Raw genomic sequence first — 23,575 nt, 5'->3', positions numbered from 1 at the left:
CATGCCCCAAATATATGAACCCACATTATCAAGAACATTAAAAATTCAATTCTCACATCTTGACAATTTGAGACTGTGTACAAACATAATCAACTAAAAATATTTTAAAATATCTCAAAAACTAAAATCTCTCAGAGAAAATGCATTTCTAAACGCTGTTACTTGTTTCATGGGTTGTAGCTTATTCCCTCTAGTTGATCATTTGTAAGACGCTCAGACTTTTAGTTTGAACTCAAATGGAACCAAGAGAAATCTAACTTATGAGCTAAACTCTAGGCATAAAGTACATGAAGATCGTAATAAGGCTTGAGGAATGTAACCTGAAAATAGTAAGGAGGACCTAAGAGGAAAGCATGCCATCCCCACCTCTGAGTCCTGAAAGCTGAAGGGACTTGGTACTTTCAGGGAAAGCTAGTGCTTCAGTATGCAAGAAGAGAGATGAGAATTTGAGTGACACATCTGACGACAGAGGATATTTTGCCAATTATGGAGCACAGTTCCAGGTGAGCTTTGGGAAGTGGCTGGAGTTGGGAGACAGAGACAGGTTTAGTTAAGTGCAGAGAACCAACAAGCGCAGCACATCACATAGTGGAGAGGATGAATGGTAGAGACAGGCAACTGGGAGAGTGAAAGTGAAAGTGTTAGTCTCTCAGTCGTGTCCCACTCTTTGGGACCCCATGCACTGTAGCCCACCAGGATCCTCTGTCCATGGGATTCTCCAGACAGGAATACTAGAGTAGGTAGCCATTTTCTTCTCCAGGGAATCTTCCTGACCCAGGGATGGAACCTGTGTCTCCTGCATTGCAGCCAGAGTCTTTACCATCTGAGCCATGGAGCAGGGGGAAGACTATTGGGATAGGATAACATAAGAATTGGATATTTACTGAATTCATGACAAGTCTCTTAGACTTGTGGACTCAGAGATCTACATTTTCAACACTCTAAAAGTAAGCTGTTACCTCCCCGGTACCAAGATTCAATGTCAGTGTATAGATTTGCAATAAGATAGAATTGTCTGGAGCCCTTGGTTCCTCAGCCAGTGCATTCTCTTCTTAGAGTTGAATTCTCCAAGAAGCCCAGTTATAATGAGGCCATTTAGTGAATCTGAACAGAGCATATTTTCTTTAGATGTTTAAGGAATCAAGCTAAGACAGCCTGATACAAAAGGCTATACAATAGAGATATTCTTGTCCTCAAATTTATATAGATAATAAGTGTCTTTAGCCAGGATTTCCTCTTCCATGGTTAGCACTTAACAGTAATGCTATCGCCCTATGTAACTCTCCTTTGTTGAGTTTCCATTTCTGGGTGTTCTTGTCTAATCTACCTATATTTCTAGATATAGTAAAGTTTAGACATGCTCTCCCAAAAGCCAACTCATGACTTTAAAACTTTCTAGTGCTCTGGAAAAGCACAGGGCAATCCTTTCTTCCTACTTCTGAGTTCCTCTGGGATTTTCCTCTAAGAAATTACAATATTTGTATATATATCAATATTAACCATATTGGGTTGATAGGTCCTTCTACATTTTGAAAGTTGCAAAAGTTTTTATGCAAAGTTATCTTTCAAAGCCTTTCCTTAACATATAATTCAAAGAGGTCTGACCATTAACTAACAAAAATGAGTAAATCTTAGGAAGCAAGTTTAATATTTTGGGTGTATCCTAAAATAATTCTTAGGATTTATGCCAATAAATTTCCTTTATACTGACATTGTTAATGTTTCATTTCAATACAAACAGAACAAGTTTATTTATTATTCCAAACAGAATGAGATGGAGGATTTTGTGGGGAACTGTGAATGAATCATCAATGTTTGGTAGTGTTAGATAATATTCCTGTAACATATGAAAGTGTTACTTGCTCAGTCACGTCTGACTCTTTGCAACTCCATGGACTGACTGTAGCCCACTAGGCTCTTCTGTCCATGGAATTTTCCAGGCAGGAATACTGGAGTGGATTGCCAATTCCTATAACATATATTCAAGACCAAATTAAAAAAAAAAAAAAAAATCGACTGCTTTTAGGTGGTGCTACTGGAGAAGGAAATGGCAACCCACTCCAGTGTTCTTGCCTGGAGAATCCCAGGGACGGGGGAGCCTCGTGGGCTGACGTCTATGGGGTCACACAGAGTTGGACATGACTGAAGTGGCTTAGCAGCAGTAGCAGCAGCAGTGGTAAAGAACCCCCCTGTCGATTGATACAGGAGAGAGGAGACAGTTTCCATCCCTGGGGCAGGAAGATTCCCTGGAGGAGGGCATGGCAACCCACTGCAGTATTCTTGCCTGGAGAATCCCATGGACAGAAGAGCTGGCTGGCTACAGTCCATGGGACCGCAAAGAATCGGACATGACTAAAGCGACTTAGCATGCATGCACTGCTTTTATCTTTCACATTTTCTAAGACTCAAATCTGTGTGTTCCAGCCATACATCAGAAAACGTCTTCCCGAGAGCATTTCATTTCATAACGGAAATAAATGTCTGTTTAACTAAAAAAATTTTTTGAATAAAATTTAAAAAAATTGTTCAGAAAATGAAGCCTATAAACAAGCTCCATTTGTTCTCCAGAAATTAAGTATTCCACAAAGATCATGTTATTAGTCTACAGAGTTTAAACCAACAGGCAATTAGTGTTTTGTCAGGCAGTACACATCCAAATTCACTTCTGCAGATTGACTGTTCATGTACTGTCACAATTATTCTACAAATCTTGCACCACTGGGTTTTTTTCCTATTTATTTTTCCATTATTTAAAGAGCCCCAGAGAGGCTTAAGGTTTCTGGTTGTTTGAAATGATCTCTGAGCAATCTTACTTCTATCTCCAAACCCAGCCACTCACCCTTCCCCACAGTTGGCACATATGCCTTTGTTTCTGATTTTTTAATGAAATGTAGTGATGGAAGCATGAGGAGGAACCAACAGGCAGGCCAGGGAAACTTATCTGTAAAGTCATTTAAATAAAGTGTCCACATTGTCTTCTATATGCAAAATAATTAATAGTAGGCAGAGCACCCATCAACAGTGATAGACAACCATTACCTCTCACTTATCTAAGCATATTGTTGAGTCTATTCTAAAATTCAAGCTAACTGCTTTCTGCAATTTAATATGCTTCTTAGCTGTTCACATTAGCCATGAATTGGTATATGCTTAGGAAATACAGCTAATTGTAATGTTATCCTAAGAAAACCACTGTCATCTTCATTATAATCATGATTATTATCATCATCATATCAGGAAAATAATATACTGAAATAGGATCACTTAGCTCTTTCCAAAATCAAGTAGAAATTTTATGTGTATTGTCTACTGTTTTAAATTCTCTACAAGGCTATTCTCCAATCATATAGGTAGCCATATTTATTTCTTAATTTAATTTTAATTTCATAGCAAATAACTTACAAAGAGCATTTGGTAGGAGAAAGAGTCTGGAATAGGAATGCAAAAATTTCAACTTAATGTCAACTTTATTCTAACCTACCTCATCGAAACTTAAACAGGTATTTAGCCTCTAAGAATCTTAAGTTTTCCCATCAGTAAAATTTGAAAGTAAAATTATATTATAATGAAGTCTTTCAGGATTTAGAATTCTATAATCAAATATACAACTATAGTTCAAAAAGCATGATCTTGAGGGAAATGCATTGACCATTACCTTGTGCCAGTGATTCTCGACTGGGGCAACAGTTAACAATGTCTAGAATTAATTGTCTGGGGATGAGGAGGTACACGTACATCTAGAAGGTGGAGGCCAGGGTTGCTGCCAAACTAAACCTCTTACAATGTAGAGGACAGGTCCCCACAACAAGGAATTATCTAGCCAAAAGTGCCAATAGTGTCAAGGTTTGGAAACCCTGCTTAATGGCATTAAAAAAGCCTTTGTGTGGATCACAATAAACTGTGGAAAATTCTGAAAGAGATGGACATACCAGACCACCTGACCTGACTCTTGAGAAACCTATATGCAGGTCAGGAAGCAACAGTTAGAACTGGACATGGAACAACAGACTGGTTCCATAGGAAAAGGAGTACCTCGAGGCTGTATATTGTCACCCTGCTTATTTAACTTCTATGCAGAGTAGATCATGAGAAACGGTGGGCTGGAAGAAGCACAAGCTGGAATCAAGATTGCTGGGAGAAATATCAATAACCTCAGATATGCAGATGACACCACCCTTATGGCAGAAAGTGCAGAGGAACTAAAAAGCCTCTTGATGAAAGTGAAAGAGGAGAGTGAAAATGTTGGCTTAAAACTCAACATTCAGAAAATGAAGACCATGGCATCTGGTCCCATCACTTCATGGGAAATAGATGAGGAAACAGTGGAAACAGTGTCAGACTTTATTTTTGGGGGCTCCAAAATCACTGCAGATGGTGACTGCAGCCATGAAATTAAAAGATGCTTACTTCTTGGAAGGAAAGTTATGACCAACCTAGATAGTATATTCAAAAGCAGAGACATTACTTTGCCAACAAAGGTCTGGCTAGTCAAGGCTATGGTTTTTCCTGTGGTCATGTATGGATGTGAGAGTTGGACTGTGAAGAAAGCTGAGCGCCAAAGAATTGATGCTTTCGAACTGTGGTGTTGGAGAAGACTCTTGCAAGTCCCTTGGACTGCAAGGAGATCCAACTAATACATCCTAAAGGAGATCAGCCCTGGGTGTTCTTTGGAAGGAATGATGCTAAAGCTGAAACTCCAGTACTTTGGCCACCTCATGTGAAGAGTTGACTCATTGGAAAAGACTCTGATGCTGGGAGGGATTGGGGGCAGGAGGAGAAGGGGATGACAGAGGATGAGATGGTTGGATGGCATCACCGACTTGATGGAAATGAGTTTGAGTGAACTCCAGGAGTTGGAGATGGACAGGGAGGCCTGGCGTGCTGTGATTCATGGGGTCGCAGAGTCGGACATGACTAAGCGACTGAACTGAACTGAACCACACTCCTTAGGGGCTTCCCAGGTGGCTCAGTGGGTAAAGGACCTGCCTGCCAATGCAGAAGATGTAAGAGACAAAGGTTCAATCCCTGGATCAGGAAGATCCCCTGGAATACTGACATGGAAACCCACTCCAATATTCTTTCCTGGAGAATCCCCATGGAGAAAGGAGCCTGGCAGGCTACAGTCCAGAGTGTTGCAGAGTCAGACACAACGGAAGCAACTTAGCACACATGCATATACATTACCTAGGTTCTAGACATTAAGTGACACCATGAAGTCCAGAACTGGGCCCTCTAATCATTTCTCAGTTTTCCCGTGCCACAGAGGAGACATAACCCTAAATCAAGGATCACTGACTTAGTCCAGGTTTCTTTTTATCTCACTGTTTGAAACATACAGTCTTTTTTTTTTTAATTATGGTTGTCTCATAAATAGAAATATCCTTTACTGCTTTCCTTTACTGTTTTACAAATAAGAAAGGAATGTCTGTTTCTGAATGTCTTTACAATAAGAAGGAATGCATTTTCTGAATGATGAAAAGGCATCTAGCTAAAAAGGAAGTTATACTCTTAGTTATCATAAGTTACTAAGGAAAGTCCCCTAGTCGTAACTGGATCCTTATCTTATTCAGTATTCTTAGCTAGTAGTCTAATAACCCAGGTCCCTGCTTTGTTTCAGTGCAAAGCTGTGTCATCCTTGTGTTCATATTAGTTACTCCTTAAAACATTTTGACTAAATCACTGAGCCAAACATTGCCTGTATGAAAGATCTTTAATGACATTCTCTGAGGAGGCAACAGCAACTATTTCAAAGCTTCTTTTATTATCTGGCACTTCCTCAGTAGAAATCTTTATAAACCTGATTTAGAGGAATATATTTAAAATCTGGCTGGCTAAATTCTATTTAAGTGTCCAACAGCAATTCTTAAGGCTGAAATTGTGTAGTTCATGGAACCGCATGCTTGATAATGGCTTTAGATCTCAGGTGTTCATGAAAACCTTTATAGTTGAAAATGGAGGTGAGCTTGGAGATGCCTCTTAAAAGGCAACCTAGAGCTCAGCTAGACCTTCCTCAGGGAAGGACACCTATGTGTGTTACTATTTAGCAGCTCCCAGGCACAGATCCTCCTTGGAATGGGGAATGAACCTGGCTGCACTGGTTTGCTGTCGTACCTAGTAAAATAAAGTTATTGGTTTTGCAACAAGGACAATGAGGATATTTGTTTTAAAAGACAACTTGGAAAAATAGCAAAGACAACAGGAAATGATAAATGAGCAAGTCTTTGCTACAGTAATTACTTTAGTATTGAAACAAATGAAGAACTTTCACAGCAATGTTATTTTCTGTCTTAGATTATACTACTACCTATTCATATAGTACATGTACCATTGGGCTTTATGCTGAAACAAAAAAAATCTAAGAAGGAAGAGGTGGTAAATAAATTGTCTGAGATATATTTGTTAATGTTTTTAAAAACTTATGATGTCCTTTCTAAAAACAAACTATCTCTGAAAGATGGGAATTTTTTTTTTCATCTGCACATTTTATGCCAAAAATTAGTCACTAAAAAAATGAACTAAGTCTGTCTGGTATAGACAAATGAAATAACATACAAATATCTATAATCTATTTTTTTAATTTAGGTAATTAATAAATTTAATTTGCCTGTGCTGAATCTTCTTTGCTGCATGGGCTTTTTTCTTGTTGCAGAACACAGGCTCTAGGACACTTGGGCTTCAGTAGTTATGGTTCCGGGCTCTGAAGCACAAGCTCAGTAGTGTGGTACACAAGCTTAGATGCTCCACACATGTGGGATCTTCCTGGATCAGGGATCAAACCCATGTCTCCTGCACTGACAGGTGGATTCTTTACCACTGAGCCACCAAGAAAGCCCTATAATCCATTTATTGAATATTATTCTGTATATGGTTTGTTAATTCCTTATTGAAATGTTTTTATTGTGGAAAACATACTGGACAGGTTGACAAAAGACCTAAAGTCTAAACCTACTTGCTCAACTTACAAATATTATATCATCTGGGAAAGTCTCCTAACCTCCCTGAGAATCTTAAATGAAGATTATATCTTTTCTGCCTTTTCACATGTTTTGAAAATGAAAATCCATTGTAAGATGAGATTCATTTGGAGTTATAAGGAATTATTATTGGCACAAATTTAGGATATGGATACTTCTTATTCTAACATGTTTCTCATGTTGTCATCAAAGTTTTAATTGTTTTTAAGACAAATAATTCTTTACTTTGGATAGCATAATTGTATCTAATTTTTTTAGGTTCTAGATTTCTATTTTCCTCTTTCTGTGTATGTGTATTAGTTGGATCTTTTTTTAAAAAAAAATAGCAAGTCTGCATTTGATGGTATTCCTTGAATATGTATAAAGCTTAGAATTTATGCTTCAGGTAATTCTGTTTCCTACTGACTGGCTTAAATCTTGTTCAAGCTCCATTTTCTAAAAGCACAAGGGCTATTTGGAGCAACCATTCATACTGTTACAATGATTTTTTTTTTCTTTCAATGTTCTCCTAAGTAATAGAAGAGTTCACTGTACTCAACACGTGTAAAATGTTTCAGAATTTGAGTAAAAATTGTATTAGTTCAAGGTAATATGATTTAGCTCCATTAAGAGACCTCTACCAGGCTTCCCTGATAGCTCAGTTGGTAAAAAATCTGCCTGCAATGCAGGAGTCCACTTGCAATGCAGGAGACCCAGGTTCAATTCCTGGGTCCAGAAGATCCCCTGGAGAAGGAAGTGGCAACCCGCTCCAGTATTCTTGCCTGGAAAATCCCATGGACAGAGGAGCCTGGCGGGCTACAGTCTATGGGGTCCCAAGAGTCAGACACGACTTCGCAACTAAACCAGCAAACCACCACCAAGAGAACTCTCTTACAGAATTTGAATGTAGTAGGGTACCAATTAAAATTATGAGTTAAAGTTGTTAAATGCCTCGTCTAGGTAAGACACACCATCATTTCTACATTTTGGATATGAGTTTTACTCACTGATAATTTAATTAATAAATACAAATGTAAACATTTCTAGTACCAGCACAGATTTTAAATTATAACTCTTGTCCTCTCCCCAAGTAAATGGAAAACAAAGAAACAATCAAATCACTTGTGTACATAAAGATGAAATTCTTACCACATTCCCTCGTACAAATGAGCCTCTATCCTATATTTATATCTCTTTGGAGAACTAGATTGCTTGTTTTTTTGATCGCCTTAATCACCAAAGATTTTTATAGGAACTTGAATTCCATGGTTGCCCTTTATTCCTTGAAAAAGGAAAGGAAAAAAAAATAAACTTTTGGAGTTTACCCCCATTGCTTATATTTACGTTTATCTACTATAATATTTTTAGTAGATAGGATGCTCAGATTTTAGCAGAATACATCTACAAACTATTTTTAGACTCTGTATTTAATCTTGAGCCTTGAGTTCATTCACTGCTCTATGTGACATTTTAAAAACCTGAGCAAACAGTATTATTCTTGGAAAAGAAAAGCCCTTTCTCACTAGATTTAGCATTTAGAAACAATATTGAGTTGATTTGAGTCAGAAAATTGTCTCCGAAAACCTGAAATGAATATAAACATTAGGAAGATGATCTCACCTCCCATTTCCTGCCCTTGGTCTTGTACTATTTCTTTTGGAAGTGGTTCTTCAATGTTTACTCAAGCCCTGTATGTGATCGGATCCATTCCAAAGCCACAGTTTGCTTTGGTTTTGTCAGAGCCCAGGCTTACTGCACTCTGTGCTTTCAGATCTGTGGGGTAGAACCCTGTTCATAACAAGTGTGTTATAATCATCCTACCAAGCACTGTCATCTCATATGTCAAGATCACTTGTTTATTTTCCTATTTCTTCACCACCACCACCACCCACCACCACCTCCCACCCCCCTGCAAAATAAAATGGTGCTCTTAGGTGAATAAAGTTCTCCTGCCTTACCCTGCAGGCAGAATTCTTACATTCCTTGGGGTTACAAAGGATCATATCCCTTTCTGCCCTGAGGAGAAAAAAAAAAGCCAAAGATGCATCATTAATCATGCAAACTGTCTACTGCAACACTGCCAAGAAAATGATCATTCCCATATCAGCCATCAATATTCCTGACACCTGTCTAAAAGCTCAGGTCATGCATATCCATCTGCCTTTAGAGAAGTGTCAATGTGCAAACATCCCTTCACTATTTTTAGGGTCATGTTAAAACTATTCATCACCTGCTTGTCAGTTCATCCAATTTGTCATATTATCCTGATGTACCAATGTCTATTATTGGTCATTCCCCTTCTGCATTGTGTTTTTAGAGCACTAGGATATACCATGTTTTTGAAACTGTCAAATACAAAAGAGGCAGTGGAATCCTACAGTAGGCCAGAGTTCTCACCAAGAAATTACTTTGCTCAGAGTCCTTTCATGCTTAATGGAAAATGAAGATGTTTGGGGTTCCTCTGTCTACTGCAAGTTTCACTTCAATCTAATTTTTGGTAAATGAATTCTGATTTCTAATGAATTTCATTATAAACTCCACAGTATTTCTCTCTTGGGAAATGATTCCAAAGGGTTAAAACACAACTTACAAGAAAAGAAAACTTTTTAAATTAAGGGGTTAAAGAAAAGCTGTTGTGATAAAACTGTCAACACTCAAATGCCAAGGAATACTGTGTTCTATACTAAAATTAAATAGAAATTTTGATAAAATATATTCAGCAACAGAAACTTAAATAATATGATGGTATATCTCAATTATTATTCTTAGTATAAAAGTCACAATCCCTAAAATCAAAGTCAAATTTTTCACTGATCTCAAATCATTTTAAAATTTCTATTTTACATCTAATGCAACCTTAAAACTAGTAACTCTTTCTCCGTCCTCTTTGACTTTTTTTTTTCCATTGTACCTGTTTCCATTCTCTTCTGCTAAAACCTGTGACATGGGTTATAGTATCTTTAAATAACGGAGGCATTTCCATGTAGGTGGGAAAATCTTGGAATTAGGATTTGAGGCACCTATGATTCCCATAATTTTTATGCACTAAGCCTCAGGGAGACCCGTGTTAGGTCCTGTATTTGATCGTAACCTCCCAGAGTGTTAGTTGTCTTCTCTGCAAACCATAGGCCTTGAATAGATGATCTCAGTGTTTGTTCCAGATGACAATCTCATCCATTACTGTAGACAGCAATGACACATAAAGCCACAGACTAAAGAGTGAGTCCAGTGAATTTCCCCAGAATCTGCCTCAATATGTTAAAATCCTGAAAATGATTAGCAAATTAGCAGAGTGCCTCTTCAGAATCATTCTTACTGTGGTCACCACTGTTGTCCGAGCTGGTCAAAACAGCAAGTTCTAAGCCTAGTAAAGTTCCACCTATTTTCAGATACTCTCAAGCGATATGATTTTTAACTGTGACAACCCATAAAATAAAGTGCCCTGGTTCTCAGGCTGCAGAATCAGATGTAACAAAACAACCCAAGACCTCTCCCCCTCCATCTATTCATTAGGAAGATGCCTTGCAGAATTTTAATATTGGTGAATTTTTATGAAAACTGATCAGTTTCTTACTGATTCTGGTAATATTTGTTTTGACTTTTTAGAAATTAGAGAATTCAGAGGCAGACTACATCCAGGCCTGTCTCTCACTTGAAATTCAGAGAGCCATGTTACTCTAACAAGCTCTTTTTACTAAATGATGATTATTCAAATAACTTTTTACAGTAAGTAGAAAATAAAGGACTAAGAGTGCTGAAATAGAAGTAAAATAATAGAAAACGGTAGAAAAATAGATTTATTTTTCATTTACTTCGTGTCATGGATATATATGGCCATTCTTGGTAGCTCAGATGGTAAAGAATTTGCCTGCAGTGCAGGAGACTGGGGTTTGATCCCTGGGTAGGAAAGATCCCCTGGAAAAGGGAATGGCAATCCACTCCATTATCTTGTTTGGAGAATTCCATGCATAGAGGAGCCTGGTGGGCTATAGTCCACAGGGTTGCAAAGAGTCAGACACGACTGAGTGACTAACACACATGCATATATATTTGTATTTGTGTTATATTTGTGTTTACACACACACACAACATGCTGTCTTATCTCCTCACAACCTGCTTGGGGAGAAGGTGTCCTTTCTAGAAATAAAGTATAGCTCAGAGATGCTAATATAAGAGAGCAGAGACTCAAGCTGATGGAGTGACTGTGACTGGCAATAAGAGAAGTAGGGGGTATTACAGAGATGTTGGTACTTACCTTGGTGGCAGAAAAAAGAGCACTATAAAACTAGGGAACAGGATTTGAAAAGGCAAAGAGGCATTGATAAGCAGGCTTTTTTTAGGGACCAGCAAATAGTCTGAAGTGTCTGAAGCATAGGATGAGGAAAGGGAAAAGCGGGCTAAACTGGGAATGGCAATGAGGAACTTCGAAGAAGAAAATGGCAACCCACTTCAGTAATCTTGCCTGGAAAATCCCATGCATGGAGGAGCCTGGCTGTTACAGTCCATGGGGTCATCAAGAGTTGGAAAGTGAGTGACTTCACTTTCACTTTCAAGGAAAGTTGAAATTTACTCTGCTAATAAGGGGACATTGAGGTATCTTAAGTGATGTCATATTTTTAATTAGGAAAAAAACTTGACAGCAAAGTAAATAATAGGCTAAAAACATAAGGCAAAATGACTTAGGAGAACATGGTGTTAACTAGAGAACAATGAAGCATGAATGCCGTTGATGGTGGTGGCAGTGGAGAGGGAGAAACAGATCTGGGATGGATTTAAGAGCTGAAACGTTCTCAATTTCGTCAACTGACTGGATATGAATGTCAAGAGAAAGGGAGAATTCAGAAAAATGTGAAAGATTTTGCTTGGCTGCCTAAATGAATGATAGTTCCATTCTCTAAGATAAGGAAAACAGTATAAGGAAGAGCATATTTGGGGACAAAATATTGAGTCCATTTTTTACCTGTTTTATTTGAGGACATCAGCATAGAAATGAACACATGGGGATAGAGGTCTAGAGAGAAGTGGATTGAAAATAATGATTTTCAGTTCAGTTCAGTCTCTCAGTCATGTCCTACTCTTTGCGACCCCACTAACCAGAGCACGCCAGGCCTCCCTGTCCATCACCAACTTCCAGAGTTCACCCAAACTCATGTCCATTGAGTCGGTGATGCCATCCAGCCATTTCATCTTCTGTCGTCCCCTTCTCCTCCTGCCCTCAATCTTTCCCAGCATCAGGGTCTTTTCAAATGAGTCAGCTCTTTGCATGAGGTGGTCAAAGTACTGGAGTTTCAGCTTTAGCATCAGTCCTTCCAAAGAAATCCCAGGGCTGATCTCCTTCAGAATGGACTGGTTGGATCTCCTTGCAGTCCAAGGGACTCTCAAGAGTCTTCTCCAACACCACACTTCAAAAGCATCAATTCTTCGGCGCTCAGCCTTCTTCATAGTCCAACTCTCACATCCATACATGACCACAGGAAGAACCATAGCCTTAACTAGACGAACCTTTGTTGGCAAAGTAATGCTATCTAGGTTGGTCATAACTTTCCTTCCAAGAAGTAAGCGTCTTTTAATTTCATGGCTGCAGTCACCATCTGCAGCCCCCAAAAAATAGTGTCTGACACTCTTTCCACTGTTTCCCCATCTATTTCCCATGAAGTGATGGGACCAGATGCCATGATGTTAGTTTTCTGAATGTTGAGTTTTAAGCCAACTTTTTCACTCTCCTCTTTCACCTTCATCAAGAGGCACTTTAGTTCTTCACTTTCTGCCATAAGGGTGGTATCATCTGCATATCTGAGGTTATTGATATTTCTCCCAGCAATCTTGATTCCAGCTTATGTTTCTTCCAGTCCAGCATTTCTCATGATGTACTCTGCATATAAGTTAAATAAACAGGGTGACAATATACAACCTTGATGTACTCCTTTTCCTATTTGGAACCAGTCTGTTGTTCCATGTCCAGTTCTAACTGTTGCTTCCTGACCTGCATACAGGTTTCTCAAGAGGCAGATCAGGTGGTCTGATATTCCCATCTCTTGAAGAATTTTCCACAGTTTATTGTGATCCACACAGTCAAAGGCTTTGGCATAGTCAACAAAGCAGAAATAGATGTTTTTCTGGAACTCTCTTGCTTTTTTAATCATCCAGCAGTTGTTGGCAATTTGATCTCTGATTCCTCTGCCTTTTCTAAAACCAGCTTTAACATCTGGAAGTTCACAGTTCATGTATTGCTGAAGCCTGTCTTGGAGAATTTTGAGCATTATTTTACTAGTGTGTGAGATGAGTGCAATTGTGCGGTAGTTTGAGCATTCTTTGGCATTGCCTTCCTTTGGGATTGGAATGAAAACTGACCTTTTCCAGTCTTGTGGCCACTGCTGAGTTTTCCAAATTTGCTGGCATATTGAGCACAGCACTTTCACAGCATCATCTTTTAGGATTTGAAATAGCTCAACTGGAATTCCATCATCTCCACTAGCTTTGTTCATAGTGATGCTTCCTAAGGCCCATTTGACTTTGCATTCCAGGATGTCTAGGTGAGTGATCACACCATTATGATTATCTTGGTCATGAAGATCTCTTTTGTACAGTTCTTCTGTGTATTCTTGCCATCTCTTCTTAATATCTCCTGCTTCTGTTAGGTCCATACCATTTCTGTCCTTTATCGAGCCCATCTTTGCATGAAATATTCCCTTGGTATCTCTAATTTTCTTGAAGAGATCTGTAGTCTTTCCCATTCTATTGTTTTCCTCTATTTCTTTGCATTGGTCTTCCTCAAAAGGACATTGAGCTTTGGGCTCTCAGGGAACTCAGGAGAGGGAAAAGCTAAGACAACCCAGGATATATCCCTGGGAAACAGTGGGGCCCATACTAGGGAGCCCTGGAAGCAAATGGAAAGTGTGGAAACACTCAGACCCCATGGACTCGGTTCATGGGATTCTGCAGGCAAGAATACTGAATGGGTTGCCGTTTCCTCCACCAGTGGATCTTCCTAATTGGGGGATAGAACCCTCGGCTCCTGTGTCTTTTGCATTGGCAGGCAGATTCTTTACCATTGAGCTACCAGGAAAGCCCTCCTTCTTCTTTTATGTTTCTTAAAACTCTAATGTCAAAAAAACGGTCATTTCACTCTGTGTTGTATTTTAAAACACCCTTCTTATTGCAAACTTATTTTTCTGTGTATTATGTTTAAAGAGTACTATTTGGCCTTAGTTTTTTCTGTATTCTTAAAGATGTGTCCCTCATCTGGTCCCCTGGTAGGACCCTTCATATCTTTTAAGAGAAAGCCTGCCCATCCATTCTACTTAATGTCCACCAGCAGCCCATGCATTCTCTCCACCAATACTGTTAGATTTTCCTCACAGTACTGAATGAGAACAGATTTTTTTTTAATGTACTCATTTTTACCTTTTTATTTTTTGTCTTATTTTGTTACAGTGTAGACTTCATGAGGACAGAGAATTTGTCTTGTCTCCCTCTATAAACATGGCACCTAGAAAAAAAAATGTCTGGTATATAGGAGACACTCAATAATTATTTGTTGAATAAATGAATTAGGCTGATAGTCATCTATGTAGAAACCAAACTCTATGAATTTTTAAAGGATGCTCCATATCAAATTAATGCCTCTTTTGTTTTACTCTTTAGAAATTTTGACCATAATGATAGGATTTATCATTTTTTTAAACTTTTAGCCCAAAGCCACAGAAACAGGTGAATCAATCTCTCTCTCCTTATATGTGTGTGTGTGTGTATAAGTATACATATATTCACCCCTAAAAAGTGGATTCCAACTTGAGGGGTTCATTTTTTATCTCTACTGGGCATTTAAAAAACATTTAAGGAAAGACCTGTATAGAAAATGTAATTCTAAGCATTGCTTTGGAAGTAATAGCAGAGACTGTTTACTGAAAGGGGAAGAAAGAGACCTTCATATGCAAATGTATGGCATTTGAAAATGTCATATAGCTACATCTACATATAAATAAGCTGCTCTCTGAATTCCAGGAAGGAAGATTTTGTGTAGCATTAGCCAATTTCTAAATCAAAATAAACTGATAGCATAGCAGTGAGTCAAGACATAGAAGAACACATCTTTACTACCTCTTAATACAGCTGTAGCACTCCAGGTTAAAGACCACCTGGCCAAAATGAAATCAAATCCCACAGTATTTGAATGGAAATAGATATGAACCAGTAGAAGTAAAGGATTTCACAATCCAAAAGGATGACAACTTCTTGTCAAGAGTTTGCTTCCTTCTAAATCTGGACTTGGAAATTAGGAGTCTCATAATGTCTTTTCTGTCAAACCTCTGTATCAGGATTGTTTTTTATGTGAGGTTCTAAACTTCGGACTGAAAAAGCAAAGACTTAATTTTTACCTCTTTCTTCTCCATTATTTGTTCAGTTGTCTTGGTTCAAGATGGTCACCTTGGGGAAATTTCTCTGGTAAACCATAGTGTGTAAACTACCACATCAGCTCAGTTCAGTAGCTCAGTCGTGTCCAACTCTTTGTGACCCCATGAATTGCAGCACTCCAGGCTTCCCTGTCCATCACCAACTCCCGGAGTTCACTCAAACTCATGTCCATCGAGTCAGTGATGCCATCCAGGCGTCTCATCCTCTGTCGTTCCCTTCTCCTCCTGCCCCCAATCCCTCCCAGCATCAGTCTTTTCCAATGAGTCAACTCTTCGCATGAGGTGGCCAAAGTACTGGAGTTTCCGCTTTAGCATCATTCCTTCCAAAGAACACCCAGGACTGATCTCCTTTAGAATGGACTGGTTGGATCTCCTTGCAGTCCAAGAGACTCTCAACAGTCTTCTCCAACACCACAGTTCAAAAGCATCAATTCTTCGGCGCTCAGCTTTCTTCACAGTCCAACTCTCACATCCATATATGACTACTGGAAAAACCATAGCCTTGACTAGATGGATCTTTGTTGCCAAAGTACTGTCTCTGCTTTTGAATATGCTATCTACATAGGGATGAATAATTCCTCTATATTAAATGAATTATCCTTCCAGGACACCAGGGTGCCATTCTAAAAACTAAGTCTTTCCTGCATTGTTTAGGTGCTCTTAGCTTCCGGAGGAGTTAATTAGCCTCACCTGGATAGGCAGCCCATTCCTGGGCACCAGGCTTCCTAAGTACAATTTTTACAGTAGGACATTTGCTCCTGTCTAAGTTGACAGCGTGGAATTCACCACAGGAAAAAAATAATAGATAATTTATGCCACTTTTACTGGCCATTTCATGGAGTCCGTGTGGGAGCTGCTTTCCTAGCAGGAAGAACTAACTGCAATGTGTCAGGTAATACCTGCACCAGGGTTTTGTCTTGGGTATTAAAAAGCACAACAAAGCCTTTATCCTGGCATAGCATGTTTATAAAGGAGCTAGGGCTAAGAGGATAAGTTTCTAGACTGATAACTGAAGAGAAAAACATGAATTTTAGAAAAAAGAAGAAATTTAATAAGGTTAAAATATCAATAGGGAAGAAAAAATGAAAAATCCAATAATCAAAGGAAACCAAGAAACCATAATAGTCTTCAGATGGATAATATAGTTGCTACCTTTTATTGAATATAGCTGAATACTTGGCACTTTATTAGTGTTTTCTTTAAAATGACCCTTCAATGAAAGAATTATTTTCACCATTGTAAAGATAAAGAAACTCAGGCTCGGAAAGTTTAAGCAATTTTCCCAAGGCCTCCTAGCTATTAAGATGAGAATATATGTAAACTGATATGTCTTTGACCACAAAGCTGGTTGATTTCTTTCCATTATACCAACCTGCCTCTTGACATGTAGAGTAATAGGGGAAAAGGTAGCAAGATGCATATTGGTTATATTTGAAACTATATAGTCAGTCTCTTGTGGAGGATATTAAAGGAACCAGAAGCAAATCCCTAATGAGGATTAAAAATATCATATCAAAGAGCATGTTCTGAGAACTAAAAACGGAAAAAGAAGTTGAGAAAATTTTGTTGACTTTCTGCTAAAATATGCTGATGTGGAGATATTTATGTTTTTCTGAACATCTGGTAGATATTAGTATGTTTTTATCCAGAATCTTCTGTCATTAATGATAAAAGAAAGCTGAATCATTATGATATACTGCCACAATGGATGAATATCATGCATGGTTTTTTTCTAATATATTACAGAATCACATGATTCCATCAAACATAAAACCATTAAGTTATTTTTAGAAAGAGGAATATGGATGTTATCTTACTGTAACAAACTTGTTTCCATAAGAATAGACCAAGTCAGCAACTCTTGTATCTATGCGTTAAGAATACATTTCAAGTCATACGATCTGTTGTTATTAATAAGTGACTTAAACTACACTTTAACATTGCTAGAAGTTTGATAAATAACCTAAACCTGGTATATATTTGTTTTGCCAAGAGAGTTCCATTTCTTTTACCAAACTTCATGGAAAAGAGAATTTTTTATTAGAGATAGAAACACCATGGCTTTTGTCTCCTTGGTAGATTGTCAAAACAAAGAGTATCTTTACTAACTTATAATCCTTCCCTCTGGCTTTTTTTGAGGGTTCTTCAGTCACCCAGGATACTTGCCAGAATCCACTGCTGAATATAACTGAATCCCTTCCATAGGATGCCAGAAATGACATGTACTCAAAGGCTGGATAAGACCAGTATGGCATGGACCTGCTGGTCCTGCTGGAGAAACAGCCTCCCCACAAGTGGGAGCACTGCACATATTTGGATGTGCTAGTGAGTGTGTGCCAGCTTTATTGAAGGATGGTACAAATGGCTCCAGGTGGCTCAGTGGTAAAGAATCCACTTGCAATGTGGGAGACCCAGGTTCGATCTCTGGATCAGGAAGATCCCTTGGAGAAAGGAATGGTAATCTACTCCAGTATTCTTGCCTGGGAAATCCCATGGATTGAGGAGCCTTGTGGGCTACAGTCCATGGGGTCCCAAAAGAGCTGGACATGGCTTAGCAACTAAACAACAACAACAATAACTTTTACAGCATATACCACACTCCTTAGAGGCTTCCCAGGTGGCTCAGTGGGTAAAGAATCTGCCTGCAATGCAAGAGACATGGGATCAATCCCTGGGTCAGGAAGATTCCCTGGAGGAGGGCATGGAAACCCACTCCAGTATTCTTGCCTGGAGAACCATGGACAGAGGAGTCTGGTGGGCTGCAGTCCATAGCGTCAAACATACAGTCCATAGGGTCACAAAGAGTTGGACCTGACTGAGTAACTGAGTACACACACTCCTTAATCTATGTCCTCTACCTCCATAAACTGCCAGTTTCACTACAAGCCATGCTCTGAATCCCATCTGACTTTTTTTATGTATTATTCCAACATGGAGTACTCATTCTTCTTTCATTTGTCTAATTCTTATTGATCTTTCATGTTTCAGCTTAGACACCCTTCCTCCAGGAAAGATGATAACAGCCAATTTTGTTTATTAAGAGTTTACTATGTGCGAGGCACTGTGCTAAATGCTTCTTTACACTTAAAATCTCATTTACTTATTACACATATTAGTTTAAAACAGCTATAATTTATTGGGTACTTACTGTGTGCCAGACATTGTTATAAATGTTTTACCAACATGCATAAAGGTTAAATAACTTGGCTGCAGTTACAGTGTTAGAGGGCAGAAAAAAAATCAGAATTGAACACAGACAGTCAAGCTCCTAAGCCTGAGATCTTATTGCCTCACAAGTGTTAACAGGTAGTACCATTATCTCAACCATTGTAAAATTGAGGAGAAGGAGGCCTTTCACTCCCCACATTCACTGTGGAGTCCAGGCATTTCTGAAAGCTCTTTGACCCTTATCTTTACCTAGTTATCACATGGCTTTGTGTTTGCCTGTTTGCTTTTCTGTTTCCTTCTTTTTCATTGAGGAAACGGAGGCCTTGAAGAGTGAAGTAATTTGCCAAAAAAAAAAAAGGTTAACAATAAAATGGCTTCTCTGAGACTGAGCTTGACTCTCTCTTCCAAAGTCTGCTTTTTTTGCCTCTTCAGACGACTCATAAATGCAAGCCAGGGCATTTCTCTGCAGACATGCATTTTCATGAAAAATGAAAGCAAAGGGACACAAAAGGACACAGAGAATATTTAGTTCTAGGTCTATTGCTCCATTCTTATTTAGTTCCTTTAGATTTGGTTGAACACATGATGATGATATGTTTGGTTTTGACGAAAACCAAAGCATTTACTAAGTGATTATTATTTGTTAGTTATTGTTCAGAAGATTTTATATGGATAATCTCTTTTATTCCTCACTATTACCCCATGATGCAAATACTTGGTCATCCCCTTTTTATATATAAGGAAACTGATCCATCAAGGTGTTACATGACTTGCTCTAAATCCCACATGGTTAGGTACAGGAGCTAGATTTGGAACTCAGTTTGACACAGCTCGGAGAAGGCAATGGCACCCCACTCCAGTACTCTTGCCTGGAAAATCCCATGGACGGAAGGGCCTGGTGGGCTACAGTCCATGGGGTCGCAAAGAGTCGGACACGACTGAGCAACTTCACTTTCACTTTTCACTTTCATGCATTGGAGAAGGAAATGGCAACCCACTCCAGTGTTCTTGCCTGGAGAATCCCAGGGATGGGGGAGCCTGGTGGGCTGCCATCTATGGGGTCGCACAGAGTCGGACACGACTGAAGCGACTTAGCAGCAGTAGCAGTAGCAGCAGCAGTAGCAGTTGACACAGCTCCTCATTGGTAGAAGCATCCAGTATCATGCATCAAACCTGGACTGGCAACTCGTTTCATACATGGTATTTTACATGTTTCAATGCCATTCTCCCAAATCTTCCCACCCTCTCCCTCTCTCTCAGAGTCCATAAGACTGTTCTATACATCAGTGTCTCTTTTGCTGTCTCGTACACAGGGTTATTGTTACCATCTTTCTAAATTCCATATATATGTGTTAGTATACTGTATTGGTGTTTTTACTTTCTATATTTTCCACTATTCTTAAATCAATGTGAAATGCTTTTATAATGAAATTACCCTATGTACTTTAAGGGAAAAAGAAGTGTAGAACTAAGCAATTTAGCCCTCAAAAACACACAAGCTTCACAATGAATGATACACAGTTTCCTATTAGTAAGTGAAATACCGATGCTCTTAACTGTACCCACAAATTCAAGTGAAGGAGGAAGACAATCATAGGAATCTCTCCAGGCAAAAAAACATTTCTGTCTCAATTATCTGTATCTTTCAGACAAAATTGTTTTCTGGTCTGGAATTATCCAGATGACTGCCTCTTTCATTTTTCCCCTTAAGTCTATATGTACAACTCTGACAATTCTTTACCATTGAAAAATTGTGATGAAAACAACAGATTAAAAAGGAGAACACAGAGAAAAATTTGTTGCAGGTATATAAGATTTCTCTATACTCTCTTTGTAGTTTTTTTTTTTATAAATCTAAACTATTCTAAAATTTTAAAAATTATTTCAAAATGAGAACACATGGTTTCTGGAGCTAGCTTTATGCCCATGACCCACTGTAAGACATTAAGGAATAACTGAATGTTTCTGATCTTCATCCTCTAATATATCAAGGAAAAAATATACCACACAGACACACACAAACACACGTGTTTAACTTAACATTTAGGGATGTTGCAGCCTCAAGTAAAACAATAGCTATAAAAAAATTTTTTAAATGCAAATCATTAGAAAAAGATAATAATGTAGAATAATCTTTTGGCCTAAATAGAATTTATGTTACATAATGGGAATTGAAAAGAGCAAATCTACATGCTTATCTTTAAATAACTCTTATTTTCTCATAATAACTTTTTCAAGAAGAGAGGAAAATGCTTTACTTAAAAGCATTCTTCACTGATATTTCTTCATAGTCTAATTTTCCTCTTTCATTTTATGATATTTCTTATCTTGCCTTTAAATTTACACCTCCACATCTCTCATAGACCATTATAAATGTCCTTCCTAGTTTAGATATCATGGAGAAGACATCCTTTTAATAATCCTAAATTTGCTTAATGTTATTAAGAGACATTCACTGCTGATCATTTTCCTACTAAACAATTAATTTATTTCAGTTAACATCAATTCTATTGGAGAGATACCCAATCATAAACAGAGTTTTCAATTCAGTCTCAAAAATAAAAATCAGAGATCTGTCATGTTTATAGATCAGAGCTCAATTGTTTTTCTTGTAGTCTTCCCCATTATACAAAACGGCACTACCCAGATGTTCAAGCCAAAATCCTAGTCATCTTTGATTTACTCCTTTCATTTTGCAATACACCAACAAGTCATGTTCAGTCCACCGCCAAGATCTATGCAGAATAGAAGTATTTTTTTTTTCCTTCCATTGCTACTAAAGTCCAAGACTTGGACAGACTTTTTCCTACACCAGTGATGGTCTCTTGTGTGTTCTCCCTGCTTCCTCTGTTTTCCCTCAATGATGTATTTTCCAACCAGTCAGATCTACTTGAAACTATCCAAATGGTTTCTCATTGTGCTTGAAAGTAAACCGAGACTCCTTAATGTGGCATACAAAGTTCTACAAGGTAAGAACCTTGCTGTTCTCTCTTCTCATTTTGGCTCTCTTTACTCCTCTGGGAAACCCTCTTCTCTAGCCACAGTGCTGGCTCCTGGACTATCAGTTTTTTCTATTAGAGTCTTTTTCTTTGTGTGCCACTTACTCGGTGGATCTGTCACCTATCCAGCTTTTTCTCTTCCTTCCTTCTTCAGTACCTTTACCTTACCTCTTTAAAACAAACCTCCAACCCTATTCTGCTATATCTGAACACCCTTTTTTTTTCTGTAACATTTATAATTTAGATGCAAGGTTTTTGTTTTTAATTTTGTATATTCCATGTATAATATGTATGACTTTGATGAGAGAAACTTTAAATCCCCACAGTGTACTCTGTTACCTATAGCATTTGGCACATAGGAGGAGATCAGGAAATATTTTTTAAGTGAATGAATAAATTGATGAACTAATTAGGTGCAGTACAGGTAGGAGTGAAGACTAGTAAATTTCAAGACCTCATAAGAGAAAACATGTTTCTTACCTTTTTTGGATCCAAAGGGTTATATGGTCACACACCAAGAGCCAGAAGTTGTGGGTTGATATTGTTAGCATTGACTACAGCAAAAGGAAGGGGTGTTTGAATCACCTAGGTCACACTCAGCTCTTTGGATAAAGCCACTTGTGGTTTTCCTGTTTCAAAAGAAATAGTTCCCTGTAAGCCCTGATTCTAAGTGCCAGCTATTTTATTTCTGATGGATAAATGAGGTTTTGACTCTCTCCAAATTCAAATTTGTACATGTTTTATAACCCCTATTGATTTCTTGAGTGGTTAACCATGTACTTGGGGAGTGTAAATTATACACTGGGAGGGTGTCAGACCTGTTAAAAGGTAAACTGACACTATGAGACCACAAAGTACCATTCAGTTAACTAATTTCAGGTCCTAAATACTGTCCAAGTGGAAAGAAACTGTTAAGATCCACACCTCATCCTTAACTATTTCTAAAGCAGTTTTTGCACTCAAAGTTATCACTGACTAGAAATGAAGGAAGTATCACGAGAAATCAATTGTTCAAAACTGGAAAGAAGTAGAGAGTAAGAGAGAATTCATCGCTATTTAGAATATCTGAGGAATGAATTGTCTTAGATTAAAAACATTTGTACTTAACCAAAGGATAATGCTTTAAAGATGAGAACATTTAATGTTCAAATTTTCTTAACGGAGTACTCAAATTCCCATCCTTCTTAAAGAGAAGATGCTAAACAAACTCCAGCATTTTCTTAATGGCTCAGAATTGCACAATTGCATCCGTAATTCAGGAATTTTGAAAATGCAGATAGAGATAATGTGGGAGATTACAGTCCAGATGTGACCTGGAATTTCATTGAAAAAGTCATGGATGTCAGTTTGCTTCTTGGTCATTTGCTTCTTTCTAATAAAGGTAAAATGCAGTATCATTTGTTGTATGACAAAATAAACAATGTAAGATAACTGCCTTTCTTATAAGATGAATTAATAAATAAAAAAGTGAATTCAGACCCTTTCATCAAGTTTCCCTAGCTTCTCAAAAATTCTTCTTTATAATGGCTATTAGCATACTTTGACACATCAGCACCTTCAAAACATAATTTCTGTTTCCAATGCAATGAACCATAGAAATATAGATATGTCAGCATAAGCCTAAACTAGGGGGATCATAAAATTTACCACCCTAAGTAGGAAACTTTTGAGAGTGAAAGGAGGCATTGTGAGTCATTATGCTGGGAAAATAAACACAAACCAAGATTGTACAGGTCACATACTAGCTGAACCCAATCTGTCAGCTCATTTTCATTAATTCCATATGGACTATTAAAAAGTGTATTTTATCAGTGTGATAAAATATTTTATCAGTGTGTCTGGTTGCTAAATGGTAGTTTTATTAGCTTGCTAAGGCTGCCATAACAAATTACCACAAACTGAATGACTTAAGAGAAATTTATTATCTCACAGTTTTGGAGGGTAAATTCTGAAACTAAGGTGTTGGTAGGGCCAGGTGCGTGCACAATGTTAAGTCACTTCAGTTGTGTCCAACTCTTTGGGACCCAGTGGACCATAGCCC

The 23,575-nt window shown here is 38.1% G+C and overlaps 1 protein-coding gene across 1 annotated transcript in view; it reads left to right on the top strand.

The window, feature by feature from the left end:
* TMEFF2 (transmembrane protein with EGF like and two follistatin like domains 2) overlaps positions 1–23,575 on the top strand; it is a 276,817-nt gene that overhangs the window by 230,318 nt on the left and 22,924 nt on the right. The gene's annotated exons all lie outside the window — the stretch shown is intronic.

The sequence above is a fragment of the Bubalus kerabau genome, chromosome 3 (genome assembly GCF_029407905.1).
Source record: "Bubalus kerabau isolate K-KA32 ecotype Philippines breed swamp buffalo chromosome 3, PCC_UOA_SB_1v2, whole genome shotgun sequence".
In the NCBI taxonomy this organism is placed as follows: Eukaryota; Metazoa; Chordata; class Mammalia; order Artiodactyla; family Bovidae; genus Bubalus; species Bubalus kerabau.
This window is presented reverse-complemented; position numbering and strand designations above follow the sequence as displayed.